Source organism: Galeopterus variegatus, unplaced genomic scaffold (genome assembly GCF_000696425.1).
Source record: "Galeopterus variegatus unplaced genomic scaffold, G_variegatus-3.0.2 Scaffold104, whole genome shotgun sequence".
NCBI lineage: Eukaryota > Metazoa > Chordata > Mammalia > Dermoptera > Cynocephalidae > Galeopterus > Galeopterus variegatus.
The window spans coordinates 314,926-329,610 of record NW_007726215.1 but is presented as its reverse complement, the minus strand read 5'-3'; the positions used below and the strand labels follow the sequence as shown (position 1 = coordinate 329,610).

The window sequence follows — 14,685 nt, the reverse complement described above, 5'->3', positions numbered from 1 at the left end:
CAGTAAATGCTGGTTGAATAAAGCAAATCTGTTTATGCTTTGTGGTTGCACAGACGTTTCTACCCTCTGCACATGCTGAGCATATTCCATCTCAGGGGCTTGCTGTGCCTGCTGCTTTAGATCTAGAGCTGCATAGTCTCCTCCCTTTTTTCTTCTGGTTTCTGTTTAGATATCATCTCATCACCAGCAAGGTGTTCTCTGACAACCCTATGTAAAATACCTTCCTCACTCTGGCCCTTAGTAGTGTCTATCCTCTATTAATTACCCTGTATTATTTTTCTTTATAGGTGCCTACCTCTGATGTATGTACATTTACTTGATGATTGCCTTTTACTCCACTTAGAAAGAAATTGCTTATGGTAAGAGGATCGTTTGCTTTATTGCCTAATTTATCCCTAAGCATTTGGAACAATGATGGACAGGCACATATAGGCACAATAAGTATTTGCTGAGTGAATAAATAGCAAAAATCATGCTGAAAAGGATAGGAGACATTCATGTGCAAGTTTGGTTATAAGTTTATGCAAGCCATGATGTTGTTGTTACAACTTTTATGATATCAAATCATTAATATTGCTCTCACAAAATAAAAACAAATTTTTATTTTCTATAGATGGTGCCTGTGAGATCTAATTATGGATTAGTATTTGTTTTAAAAATATTTGAATGTTAATCATATCCAGTCAGAAAACACTTATTATGCATTGTAGCTTAATTTTTAAGGCAGTGAAATGGAAGACTTTCAGAAAGCAACTTATTTTCATTTGAGAATGGGATATTTTGAATATTCTAATTGATTTTTGAAGATGGTTTGACAAGAAAATAATACATGTTTCCATACATTGTACATTTGCTTTTAGGATGGAAGGAAACTAGAAACAAGCATGGAAATTATTTGCTCAGAAAGGTACAAGCTGTAACTGAATTGATTTTTGACAAACATGTCAGTCAGTCCTCATGTAAAAGATAAATCTTGGGAACACTTTAAAGAAGACTTGATTTTAAAAATCATTTTATATATACATAAAATTTGCAAAGAAATTCTAGACTGTTTGTGATGAGTTGAAGCTTATTTTTGTTATATTTTGTGACAAATTTGCTTGGATATTTTTCCAGAAATCTTAAGTCTGTAATTTGGCAGTAAAAAAGTTGGTTATCGAATCAATATTATTAGATGGCTTTTAGTGTCATAAGAATTCCTTTCTTGAAACCCATAAAAACTCATTTTTTCTCACTATAAACTTTATCTGTCAGTTTTCTAGAAGGTCAGAGTACTAATGTTGGAGGTGATCTGCTCTGGGACAGAGTGTCAACGAAGTGGTCATAAAGTTTAAAAATGCTACATGGTACTTTTCTAAGATTAGGATTTCTTTTTCATATCAAGTTAGTGTTTATTTTAAAATACAAAAGTTATATATTGATAGGCATATTCTTAGTGCCCCTTTATGAATAAATGAAATAAGTATGACTCTGATTTTTGCATTTACTTATTTGATATTTTTATTTGCATATTTGTGCTTTCTGGAGATTACTTCTTAATTATTCATGTATTTTTAGTGGTAGGTTGTTTTCTTTCTAGTTTTGTAAGTTAGATTTTTCAAAAAAGTGAAATATAATAAACTAGTTGCATTGGAAAACATTCCCAGGAACAGTTATTTCTTATTACTTGAAAATGAAACTTGTTTAGACTGTAAAATGTACTAGAGCTTGGAGGTTCTATTTAAAAAATGTTTTTGTACTAAGTCTCAGTTGCCATTGGTTAATATTAATTTGAGTATCCACCCACATATTGCATGTATATAAATATAGGAAAACTCTGAGTGGTTATGAGAGGAGACAGCCTTTTAAAATTCCAAGACTCTATATTAGTAAAATATCCAATCAGTCCCTTCCTTTTTTTAACGTGTGTAACACGTATGGATGATTATGCAATAACATATTCCTGCTTTCTTAATACAAGACTCTTCCTAAGAGTGAAACTGGAAGTTTTTTTCAATTGTGTTCACCTTAATTATTTCCCTTTATTTCAAGACCCATACCTAATTATTTAAAGCACGTTAATTTTGACATTTTACTTGAACTTGAAAATTTTGAGTTTGCATTGTACTTCCTCATGTTCCTATTTAAAACTCTTAGTACCAAAATAGTATTTTAGTTTCTGACACTGTGTAGAAAGTATAGTTCCATATTTCTCATACAAGGGGGTCCTCAAAAAGTTTGTGGAAAGATTCGTTTTATCTTTTAGTTCCATTTTCCACAAACTTTGTGAAGTACCCTTGTATATGAAGATCATGATCTGTTTACAGTTATTTAATAATTCAAGTACATTTTAAAATTGAGAATTTTATTTCATGCATTAGAAAAGCAGTATTTCCGAAACCAAATTATATTGTCAGTAGCTATAGTGCCATTAGTTTTAACCCTTGCCTATTAGTTTATTTGTAGCAATAGTGGTTAGAGTAATTTGAAAAGCATTTGCAAGCTCCTGGAGGGGAGTAAGCTTTCAGTAATTGGGCAGTAGTTTGTTATTTCAAACGATTTGATCTCCTTCCCTAAGGTTAAGAAAAAATGTAGTTTCTTTTAATTGTGAGTTGAAACATATTCAATGATGGTAACTTGAGGAATAAAATGAAGCACAAAGAGGAAAACAAAATTACTTATAATTCTGCTGTCAATGATTGTCTGCCTGTGTGCATGTGCTCTCTCACATGTTTATATGTTCATTTCATCATATATTTCTTTTTTTTTTTTTTTTTTCTGACCGGTAAGGGGATTGCAACCCTCGGCACGGTGTGGTCTGCACCACGCTCAGCCAGTGAACGCACCGGCCATCCCTATATAGGATCCAAACCCACGGCCTCAGCGCTACCAGCGCTGCACTCTCCCGAGTGAGCCACGGGGCTGGCCCTCATCATATATTTTAATATATTATTTTCATGTAATAGTGTCAACATTTTCCCCAGTAAGTATTCTTCTTTACAGTTTTGGTCATGAATCATTTTAATCTTAAGAGATCCATTTTTGTTAGATATTTTGATTGTTTTCAGTTTGGGAAAAAGACTTCAATAAAGATTCTTGATAATTTCCAGGGTTAATCTTTAGAAGTGGTATTGCTTAACGGACACAAAGAATGATTATGTATTGTAACGATGAATAAGCTAACTATCCTGACTTGACCATCAGATATTGCACATAACTACTGATAGTCAACTTTGTACCTCACAAATATGTGTAATCAATTATGCTTCAATAAAAAAAAATTAGAAAACAAACAAACAGAAAAAAGAAGTGGTATTGCTAAACCAAAAGATACATGTAGTTTTCAAGCTGTGTCATGATCAAATGTGGTAGGGCATTTTAATACTTCAAAGCAGTGCTAACCTTATGCATCAGTAGAGTAGGTAGTACCCTTCAGTCTACATTTTCAGGACTTGAGAAGGGTCCTTTTAATTCACAAAGTATTCTTATCTACTTTGCAGATGGTTGAAATTTCACTATCACCTGTTACTCTCTTGTAACATACAAGTACTTCATTTACTCTGAAAATGTGAGAGAGTTTATCTGATATTTTAAATTTAATTCTTGCAAGTAAAGTTTGAAAACAAGGTGGGGAAAGGGACATTAGAGCATTGAGCAAGAGGAATGACAAGAAGATAAAAGAATCCTTCAATTCTATTAAGGTCAATTGTGAGCAATTTCTATAGTAGTTACTAGTATAGGAAATATAGGATATTATATACCTAGTTTTAGAAATTTAAGTTATAAACTGTCCCTAAAATGATTCAGGTTGTTTGTTAATTATGAATGCTAATTAATCCAGTAGAGAGACTTATAGTTTTAGATATGGTGCATATATATGCTGGATAGAGATGCAAGGGGGAATCAACTAACTCCTAAGCAACTTGACTCTGTTTGAACACACAGTTTGCAAAGTGTGAGATTAATTTCTTAAAAGATGAGGATGTAGAATGCAGCTTTATGTAGTTTGCAAAGAATGCTCTGTGCTGTAGGGTCTCTGCTTCATTAGACAAAATATTTATATCATTGGAATGTCTCCTTGAAAAACCAGTTGATAAAGAGATAATACTGACAGACAAGGCCACTGGGTAGATAAAAGTCATAGTGCATGCTCCAATCAGGAAACTTTGAGCTGTGGCTACTTATCTTTTATTCAGTGAAAACGTGTGTCAGATGATATGGGCAAGCCTGTGTTTCCTCTGCAGAAACATTAGAGAATAGTAGACCTTCTAGAAATTATGCACAGTTGTCTGTGTATAATTTTTCTTTACTTAACAGTTTCAGCCCTGAATGTCTTCAGGATTTAAAAATGCCAATCTATTATTAAGGACTGACTGTTTCTTATAATAGTGGACAGCTAATAATGTGCCTCTTGTGATATTAAAAACACTGGTACAGCTCTCATTACCACATGTATTAGCCCCAGATTTATTCAGCCATAGTCTAAATTGGGTTTTTGAGCTTTTTAAAATTTAGCATTAAAGATCTCTGGACTCCATCTAGTTTTTTTAGTGTTGCTTTCTTAAACTATCAGCAAATGTCTTAAACTATTGGCAAATCAGAAGATTATTGAAAAATATGGTGACTAGAAAAAGAGCAGGTACAATTAATAAATAAAAGAAAATGTACTTTTAGCTAATCCCACTTTTAATACATTTCTATATTCATGTATAACTTTGGAGATGAGAGAAATATCATTAAATATTGCAATTGATACAGATTTAAAACATGGTTTTATTGATTTGGATCTTAAAAGACAGAATCTAATACTGGCTTCACCTCACACTTCTTACACCACTTAAAAATCTCACTGTGGGGTGTTTTTCACTGATATAAAATAAATATTAAAAACATTAAATGTGTCTAACATTGATACATTTAAGGATATTTATTTCTAGCCTTTTAGTCCTCTATGGAAATTTCTCTTTATTCCCCCAAGTATTTACCTGATATTCTTTTGCCTTCTGAGCTGTTTGGATTTTGCCATTTTTTTTTTTAGGTGCTTTTCTTCACTGATAAATCAGATTGAATTGTGAGATTATACTCTTTTCATTTTTCATTGGAAGTGAGTAAATCCAGAACTTTATACTTGGTGACATTAATTTCAACTCATCAAGGGAATGCCACCCATGTTTGCTTGGGTTGCTGTACTTCAAATAGGATGTTGAAAATGTTTGTGTGTTAGAGTAATGCTGCTATTTCTGTTTCAAAATTAACTCAAAATATGATATGTGCCTCCCACTTGGAGAGGGAAACTTCTCAACAACTTTTTATTTAGTTAATATGGATTAAGTTCTTAAAAGATGTTTGAGTGAGACTCACTAGCGCCAGTATAGTTAAGAATCTGTTAGTCATCTTTCTTAAACTCATTTGGTGTTTATATTTATAATTACCCAGCACAAACTGAGTCTGAGTTAAAATTTGGCATAGAAGCCAATGTTGGATGGTAAGATAATGCTTCTGTTCAATAAAAAAATGCCCTAGTGATTCAGCCCTTTAACTCATTCCAGATCATAGACTTGACTGTTCTTGGATTAAATATTCTTGCAGAGTGCAGTCAGGTTGGGGAAGATGGTTTCCCACGGCATGGAAACCTCTCAGCAGTGCTGTTGGCAGAACTGTTTTCCTTAGACTGAGGTGTGATATTTTGAATACAGTAAGATGCTACTTATTATATTTACATTCTGATAGAACGTGTGCATCAAGTTCTGTGAGAGTTAATACTTAGTGATAGTAAGAAGTGATTATTTGTGGTTGATAATAATAAAGATCTTAGATGCATTAGGAAGAAATTGTCAAGACAACGGCTAAACTGTTTTATTGTTCATTGATTCAACACACGTTTATTGAACACTTTCTGTTTGTGAGTGCTAGGGTTACAGTGGTAAGCAAGCAGACCTAGTCAGTATCCTCATGGAACTTAATATTGAATGGAATATATTGACATTGAATAATCACTCGTATAAATATATCCTACATGTGATAAGTACAGAGAAGTACTTACAGATTATTTTGCCAAGGGGACCCAGATTTTGTTTGCTGGTGACAGTAGTAGATTATGAGCTAGACTGAACATAGCTACATGGCTGACATCTTCACCTCCTACTCCAAATCTTTCTTGGCATATGAATCTTGGGTATTGTTTTTCTTTTTCTTTTTTTTTTTTTTCCCCAATTCTAGTCCTTAAGATCTATTATTCTATCAAAAAAGGTGTCTGACCAGAGCTGGGGGTGGAGGTAAAGGATTGTGGCTTCAGAGGAGTGATGATTTGGTAGCACTCTGGGAGGGACCACAAGAGATTAGAACAAAGATTTGAGTATTATCACCCTAACTATATGGTATTCAGTTTTATGTGACTCATACTGCTGGTATTGTAGATTTACAAACCATTGGGAGGTATCATTAAATATTAATATATTTATTATTTACAGTGACATTAATATATAAACATATACCACAATATATCATTTGCATATTAATAACTATTAAACATTTATATTTAATCCTAAAACTCCAAAGACTAGAAAATGGAGACATCTTTTACTTATATCGTATCATATACCTGCAGTGAAGTATAATGGGATGAGATATGAATGTGGTCCAAAGACCTGGGTTTAAGGCCTTGCTTTGTCACTTGCTCATGATGCCAGTATTCTTTATTTCTTTTCTATAAAAGAAAAGTGGTTGAACAATGGTGTCAGCATTTCTTCCACCTATGATTCTGTGATGCACCTTGACTTCTGTACTTGGGTATCTGTATCTGAATGGGTCAGATAGGCCAATTTTCTCCCACTAAGTTGGTTCAAGAATATAGAAGGCTTGGAGAAATGCCATCTTGAGAAAGCAAATACATTATTCATTCTGTCAGACTTTTATAAAACGAATGATTATTGGCAGAAAGTATTTTAAAATACCTTTTTTCTTTCCCCTTAAATAAAAGCCTAATTACTGAATGTCTAGTGGGCTCTCCAGAATGATGGTGAGTGAATTGGTTTCTCATCCTACTTCCACTTCTAGAAATAAACTAGGATGATAATAGATCAAACAGAATAAAAAACTGCAGATGATTTTCAAAATTCATGGATTTTAACATATGTTCTCTTAGGCCATGAAACTCACTTTGGCCTAGATATCAATTGCTTATGCTGTTTCTCCCATTTCTTCAATCATTGCTATTTCTCTTGTATCCATAGGTTAAAATAGACACACATCTACATGAAAAAAATTTATTTCCTACAAATTCTGATTTCTGTGAGCAGTAAGAAAACATATTAATATTTGAAAGAGAACATAATAAAATGTGTTCAGATAAACTTTCTAATTGATTTAGTTTAGACTTCAGGAATAATAGGAAATCTTTAGTAGCAAATACAGTGCTGCCTGACGCTTTCTCAGAACCTGTGTTAAGTGAAAGCATTGTTAACTATAAAAGCAGAAGAAATCAACTTCCTGTGTCCACCTGATTTTCAGTTCAGTTCCACAAAAATCCAGTGACTCCCACTGTGTGCCAGATCCTGGAATAACCCTCAGGAAAAAAAACAGCATGGTCACCATCCTCCAGATTTTCACAGCCCCATAGAGAAGCAGGACATGGAAATGGAGTGAAACAAGTGTGATACTGTACAGAATAAAAAGGAAGTCATGTTTAAGAGAAGTTCAGGAAAAGGCTTCACAGAAATGATTCATGAGCAGAAATTTTAACAAAAGTTCATCAGGTGAACATGAAGAGAAGGCAAACAGAAGAGAGATAAAGGTGTGAAGTCAAAGGAGTGTAAAACAGCTTTGTGAGTGTGGGTGTTGTTATTGCTACGAAGCAGAGTCTGGGGAAATGGGGGAAGAGAGGTTGAGTGGGAGAAGGGCAAATGTGGCTGTAGCGAAGAGAAAGGAAGGTCCAGGAAATGAGTGTTAATTGCCATGTATAGGGCCTTGGATTGTATTCTTAGGTGTTAGAGACATTGAAGGTTTTTGAACATGTCACTTCATGATCACATTTCCATTTTGGAAAGATAATTTGTGGTTGGCCTAAGGAGATGGTATGGTGGAAACAAGGTTGTATGGTAGCATGAAGACCCAGTTAAAAGGGTTATGCAGTAGTTTAAATGAGTGATGAAATGATTATCTGGTATAAAACTTTCCATTCATCAATATACTGCCACATTAAAAAATGTTAGCAAATTGAAAATCTTTTTAGCATTTGGTAGGCCTAATTCCTTGCTGATTTTATAGATTTTTTTTTTATAGTTTGAAATTAATTAGCAATGAAAAATTCAAAGAGGGTTGGTAATTTGTGAGTGGAAGTAAACCACTAAACTTCTCACAAAAAAAATTCTCAGAATTTTGTTTTATGGAGGGATCTTCAAAAAGTTCATGGAAAGATTTGTATTATCTTTTAATTCATTTTTTCCACGAACTTTTTGAAGTGCTCTCATACAATGTGGACCTTAACTTTACAAAAATGTAAAGTATTTTAAACATATACAGACCTATTTATTTGTGGAAATTATGCATTTTTAAAAACAAGTGAATGATGTCATAGTGCCTGGTGCACGGTAAATACTCAGTAACTATTTGTTGGATTTGCATTTGGTATTTGAGAGGTATAACAGACTTTGTATTAATTCAGGTCATACAGTAAGTGACTGATATTTTTAAACAGAAAGTTAAATTCTAAATTGAGAAAGAATGAAAATGTTTGTCAGGGAAAATTAAACAGTCGTATATGCATATAAAATTGTATCTTTTCAAAGAGCACACACTTAAAAGATCGTTTCAACTCCTGTAATTGGAAAAGCACATTTGAAAATAGCTTTAAATTGTCTCACAAACAGTATGGCATATAAGTCTTTTTTTATCAAATATTGGTTTTGATGCATGAACCCTCAGTTCTTAGTCACCACAACAGGAAACAAAAGTCAGAGTTGAAGAAATAAGAACATCCATAGCATTATTAGATTGCTGCATCTTTTTCAATTTTAACCCCCCAGATTTCTAAATGTTGTTTTTAGTGTACGAGTTATCTTAAATGTTAGGTTGTGCTATGACTTGAATGTGTCCTTCAGATTTAATATGTTGGAAACTTAATCCCCAAATTCATACGTCAATTGGAGGGGGGGCCTTTGGAAGATAATAGGATTAGATCAGGTCTTCAGGGTGAGGCCCCCGTGATGGAACTGTGGTGGCTTTATAAGAGGAGAAAGAGAGACCTGAGCTGACAGGAGCACTCTCTTGCTCTCTCTCACCATGTGATGCCTCCTGTCATGTTATAATGCAGCAAGAAGGCTCTCACCAGATAATGGCCCCTCCATGTTGACTTCCCAATAGTATTGATAATTAAATAAGAAATAATTTTTAAAAAATTACCTAGTCTGTGTTATTCTGTTCTAGTGCAGAATGGACTAAGACAGGTTGTATGTCCCAATAACCAAATAGTGGAACAATGATCAGTTTCCATTAGGCCTTGTCTGCAATTGAAACTAATGCTTAGGAAATGGATTCATTCCTTACTATTAGCTAAATTTTCTTTAATTTTATGTAAAATATTGTCAGTGCATATGGTTGGGATTGAAAGTTCATTATTCCGTATTTGATGCAAAGTTATATTTCACCTGATTTTGTTGAGGTTTTAGGAGTTAGGATGAATTTACTGTGCCCGCTTTTTATGGGATGATTTTTAAAAAATAACTTTTTAATAGGATTTGGTCATCTTTGTCTTTTTTTCCCTCCTCATATGACAATTGAATGTAGTACATTACTTTGAAGAAATTTTTTAGCAAAAAATTTTTAGTTTATATTCACCCTTTGTAGGTTCTGTTAGGGGAATCACTGGTGACATGTTTCAAAGCAGAAATCTTCTAATTTTTTTTTTACTATTTAATGAGATTTCAGGTATATTTTAACAACTGGAGTTTCCCAGATGAATCATTAAAATAAGTGAGTGGGATGGAAGGTAATAGTTACTTTTCTCAGCACTGCCCTATTTTACTCTGCTGGGTTATTGGTTAAGAAGAACTTGGGTATGTTGGAGTAAGTGGGTGGAGGTGCAGAAGGGAAGGGGGAGGAAGGGTCAGTAGGAAAATACCAGGTAAACCTCTGATGACCTATTGGGAAATCCTACTCAAATTTTACTTTCCCCAACTTAAACCATTTAGTGTTTAAGCTCACTGTTTTTTGCTTTGCCAGGCTGAAGTTTCTACATATTGTATATAGGTAAATAGAAAATTTTCAGCAATTGATTCAAGTTTTAAGGTATCAAGCCATGTGTGGATTAGCCTGTGGAGTCAATTTCTCATGTGTGTGGGATTAAAACCGTTAAAACCATCATCACTGAAACTATACCTTCCTACGACTAATAACAGTAAGGTGTCTGTGGAATATATTAATACAACAATTCCTCTGATTTAAAATTTTTACTGGGTATTTTGGTTGGAAAATTATTTGAATATTATAGATAACTGAATTGACATCATATATGGGGGCTAATTATGGGTTTCTAATGTGAGTTAGGTTTATTTTTTTAAAAATTAACATGATGTATGTATGCTTAGCACATCGTTTTCAGTAAATCAATGGCATATTTCAAATTTCCTATATCTATACTGTTAAAATATTTCAACTACCACAGCAGTTGTAACTGCTAGAGGAGGTAGACAAAAATGTAGTTCACCTTGAAAATGATCATGGCTCAGGGAATAAAGAAATTGGGTCAAGCCTAAAAAAATCCAGGTACAATAACAAAAAGTTTTAATAAAAATTCAAAAAATATTCACAGCATTGGTTTCAGGCTACTTTTGTTCTCTGTGATCTTATCAGTGCATTATTTTTAATTGAGATGATGCTCATGGCACTCTTTCATTTTGGTCAAAGTGTTTGTATGAAATAGTATTGTGATTTTTCACTTTGTATCCCCATTTTAATTGTAAATATAAATTTTTGGAAAGGCAAGTAATTCTTAAATAGATCATTTTGACCTCTGGTGATTTTAAATAGAATTTGAAATGTTGTAAAATTTCTGTCATAGCTATCACTTTGACTCATTTTGTATTGCCAAATTTAATGTTTAGCATTTAACCATGTATCATTAAATCATAGTATTGATAATGAATTAAACTTTCATAAAGTATAGTAGATTTTTATTTATCTGGTGTCACTGGGGAATAAAATGTGCTGAAGAAGTGAGTTTTTCTTTAACTGGAGCTTACTTGTTAAGCAGAAAAACTTAAAATTTGATAAAAATTTTTCTGAAATATTTTATATGCTCTTTAAGGAAGCAAGAACGGAGTGGCCATGTACTCTCAGTGTCATATAATATCACTCTGAATTTCGTGCAGAAATGACATGGGCTTTCTGATTGGTATTTGTTCTCTAAAATAAGATGAGTGAGTTTTTCTTTAACTGGAGCTTACTTGTTAAGCAGAAAAACTTAAAATTTGATAAAAAATTTTCTGAAATATTTCATATGCTCTTTAAGGAAGCAAGAACGGAGTGGCCATGTACTCTCAGTGTCATATAATATCACTCTGAATGTCGTGCAGAAATGACATGGGCTTTCTGATTGGTATTTGTTCTCTAAAATAAGATGTTTTGTTGTTTCTTCCTTTTAAAATGCCACACCCCTAATTCTCATATACTTCCTCAGTTTAAATGTTTCAGGGTTTGAGATCCATGGTGGTACTTGTGATGATTCTCTGACAGATTTATAAACTCGGGAACCTATGTAAGACATTTGGCTCTCTGTAGGTCTCTTAGCAAGCACCTGACCATAGCCTTCTGCCATAAAGGACACCCTCTTCTTGCTTTAGAGTTAGCACTTTCAATGTTGAGGTCTGTTACTGCTGCTCTCAAGCACTCATTCCTTAGTAGCCATTGCTAGTGGTGCAAAAATATCTATATTAACCCTAGTGCTTGTGAGCATCTGTGGTATTAAGGGTGACCACCTGTAGCTCTCTCAGACTATAGCTAAACTGGGCAAATAATACACTCTTTTTGCATTTTAACAGATCCCACTCTAAAAGCAACATGTTTTTTTTCTTTCAATTTTATGCTTGCTTGTTTCAAGCAGTTCTAAAACAAAACTCAAGCACAGCAAAAGTTTTTGAGCCATTCCTTAATGCGCTTTAATGACATTAAGAATCTTATAGTTAAAAATCAGCTTTCTCCCTTTTGCTTGCATCTAATGGGAATCATCTTTCTTCCAGGTTGTGCTTCAAGAAGACTATAGGGAAGAACACATTTTCTTTTTGCTGCAAAAGTTGCAATAACAGTGAGTGGGTAACAGCCAGGATATGTCTGTCTCTATAAAACAAGCAGAACAAATTTCCATGAATCAAAGCCACTAAGTATAGTTTTCAGAGATGGTAAGACATAGTTACTCTCCCTAGAAAAATATACCCAAAATGCCGCCACACCCATTGGCCACTAGAAGAATGCTCAAATAAACGCTAGTTCAAACCTGTACGTTTCACTCTTCTTACTGAGCTATTAAAGGGATGGAAACTTAACTATAGCTATAATCTTTTTTTCTCCTTTTCTATTTTTTGACCTCCCACATGCTTCGTGTTCAGTATTGCTTACTGAGTGTGTCTTGAATCTACAGCCACACCTACATGTACTGCCTCCACAGTGGCTGATGATTTGCTGATAACTTGTAATTCAGACCTGTAAGAAACATCTGTAAAATATACGGCATGATACGTTCTTTAGATTAATCATAGAAAAAGGCAGAGTAATGAAGAATCAGAAAGCAGTTTTTTTCTAATACTAATGTTGCTTTCTTTGTGGTTTTATGAGTGCAATATTCTTTAGAATGATTTATCACATTCCATCACTTGGGGAAATATCTCAGGTCATTTTTACAAGAGCCTTTTAGAGGCCTTTTAAGGTTTATACAGGGCATATACACCTTAGCGTGAGTAGGTCAGAGGAAATAAAGCAAGATAGTAGATATCTGTGATGTTATCTAGTAAGCAAATTAATGTTTAACTGCTATTCTGTCTTTCTTGAAACCTTTGGTATAATTTTCAAAATTGCCTTTTATTGTTCTCTCAACTACTTTCTAGAAATTTTCATCATTTGAAGTAATAATGGCTATCACTTCGTTTAATTTGAGGGGTATTTGTTAACTCAGTGAACACCACATTATTAGAGCAGAAGTCTCCAGTGGGCCTGAAAAAATTGAGCTCTACATAGATCAGCCTCTGAGCTTACCTCTAACCATAAAACCTACAAATTCATATCTGAAATGCAAGCTGTTGATGAGGGAAGTCTCCAGTGGGCCTGAAAAAATTGAGCTCTACATAGATCAGCCTCTGAGCTTACCTCTTACCATAAAACCTACAAATTCATATCTGAAATGCAAGCTGTTGATGAGGAATGGGTAGCACTCACTGCATTTTTAATGACTGTGTATGTCCACCTTTCCTATCTATTCCTGGTGGACAAGGGGCCGTTATTGAAAATTATGATTTTAAAATGCTGGAAGATTTGAAGATATCCTTTCTCCTTACATAGAGCGATTTATACTAATAGTGGGACCAGCTAAATACCTTATAACTGTTTGCAAGCTACTGTACTTCACATGTATTATCTAATTTTATCTTCATGACATCTCTGAGGTTAGTACTGTTATTCACATGTTAGAGAAGATGAGATCAAGTCTCACAAAGTTAGGTAACTCGTCCAAGGTTATACAGCTAGGAAGTGACAGCTGAGGTTCAAACTTGTATTTCCCTGACCTTACGATTTATGCCTTTTCCATCTCAAGAATGCCACCTCTTATTTTCGTGTAAGCAAAGTCCTTATATACATTATATATATATATATATAAAATGTATATATAATTATATATGATATATTATATATATACACAATATGTATATATAAAATAAATGTATATATAATTTTTTCCTTCCAAATTCTCATTGGAAGATTCAGACATCAAGAAATAAGCTTTTTTTTTTCAGTTCAGCCATTTCTTTGAGAACGATTTGAGACTTTTTGCTTTGAAATGCAATTTAAGTAGGCATTACTTTTAAGCAAGGTGAAGTACAGTTTTATTAGTGAAGAGCATCATTGAGTAATTGAGACTAGTAATTTTGTGGAACAACATTGTTAAGAAAAGCAATACGCTATTTAATGAGTGGTATTTATTTAAGTCATAGAGGAAAATTCAAACATTTTGAATATTTAAAAAATAATATAGCATTTATGCACAAAATGATTTTCTCCCTTATGTCTTGTAGGAAATAACATATAATTTGAAATGTATATGAAAACTTTTATAATCATAGGTATATTTTTATTTCACTGAGCACATTAACAAAAATCATATAATTAAAATGAAAAATTGGTTGATAACCAATTCTCTGTGATGTAATTTTAATATGTCTTTAATAACCCTTTTATTACTACTTTATCCCTCTTAATGGGTATCTTTTTTAAAGAAAGGTTGTAGAAACCTTGCTGTTTCACAGACATGTAGCTTTACTCCACTTTTTTTGGTGTTCCTTTGGGAGTAGGATATTGACAATTAGTGGGGAAGTAATCAAGGTGTTTCAAGAAATTGTACCTTAAACTTTTAACACTAGAAAATCGAGATTTGAATCTGAATGTGCATTCTTTTATGTATAGATTCATTAGTGGCAATTATAGCTGGCGAATTTAAGGATAGAT

General features: G+C 33.4%; 1 protein-coding gene across 3 annotated transcripts in view; it reads left to right on the top strand.

Annotated features, from left to right (window-relative positions):
• The first annotated feature begins 284 nt into the window (after window positions 1-284).
• Window positions 285-14,685, top strand: part of GTDC1 (glycosyltransferase-like domain containing 1) — a 289,391-nt gene continuing 274,990 nt past the window's right edge. For 2 of the 3 annotated variants that reach the window (XM_008584954.1, XM_008584939.1), the window contains exon 1: window positions 285-359. The gene's annotated coding sequence lies outside the window, so the exon portion shown is untranslated. Of the gene's footprint in view, window positions 360-12,255; window positions 12,372-14,685 lie in introns of those variants that run through there. The other variant, XM_008584946.1, reaches the window with a different exon arrangement.